At 45.4% G+C, this 531-nt stretch overlaps 1 non-coding gene across 1 annotated transcript; it reads right to left on the bottom strand.

Moving 5' to 3' along the window:
• Window positions 1-209: 209 nt before the first annotated feature.
• On the bottom strand, window positions 210-293 carry TRNAL-UAG (transfer RNA leucine (anticodon UAA)). Its single transcript has one exon. It is a non-coding gene; the product is annotated as a tRNA-Leu (tRNA).
• Window positions 294-531: the final 238 nt, after the last annotated feature.

Below are 531 nucleotides of genomic sequence, written 5' to 3' on the forward strand. Positions count from 1 at the left end.
CCAAAGTCTCAGGTTCCAGAACGCTGCCCTGGAGGTGGTAGAGGTGGGATCCCTCGCTGAGTCTCAGGGACAAAGGAACCCTGGAGGGTAAATATATTAAGAGAGAAAGAAAGAAATAGGGGCGAATCGCCAACATTCTACAGTAATGACGATATCAGACGGTATGGACTTGACGCCTTAGTGACGTGGCAACAGGCTGCTAAAATTCTTGTCAGGTGTGGGATTCGAACACACGCTCCCAGCTGGGAACCAGAACCTAAGTCTGGCGCCTTAGACCGCTCGGCCAACCTGACGTTGCACGCACGGGTAGAGAGAGGCGAGACAGAGCATGTATATTAAAAGGATAGGTAGGATCATCATGGCCAAAATATGTATTCCGTTAAGTGAATTTCCTACTTACAGTGAGGTACTATTTTCTTTGGTTATGTTTGTTGATTTTTATAATAAACCTTTCATGTTGGCATCAATGAGGGATCAATCAACTCTGTAGGGTAAAGAGATTAAGAAAGAAAGAAAGAAAGGAAGGAAGGG

Source organism: Anabrus simplex, chromosome 1 (genome assembly GCF_040414725.1).
Source record: "Anabrus simplex isolate iqAnaSimp1 chromosome 1, ASM4041472v1, whole genome shotgun sequence".
Lineage (NCBI taxonomy): Eukaryota > Metazoa > Arthropoda > Insecta > Orthoptera > Tettigoniidae > Anabrus > Anabrus simplex.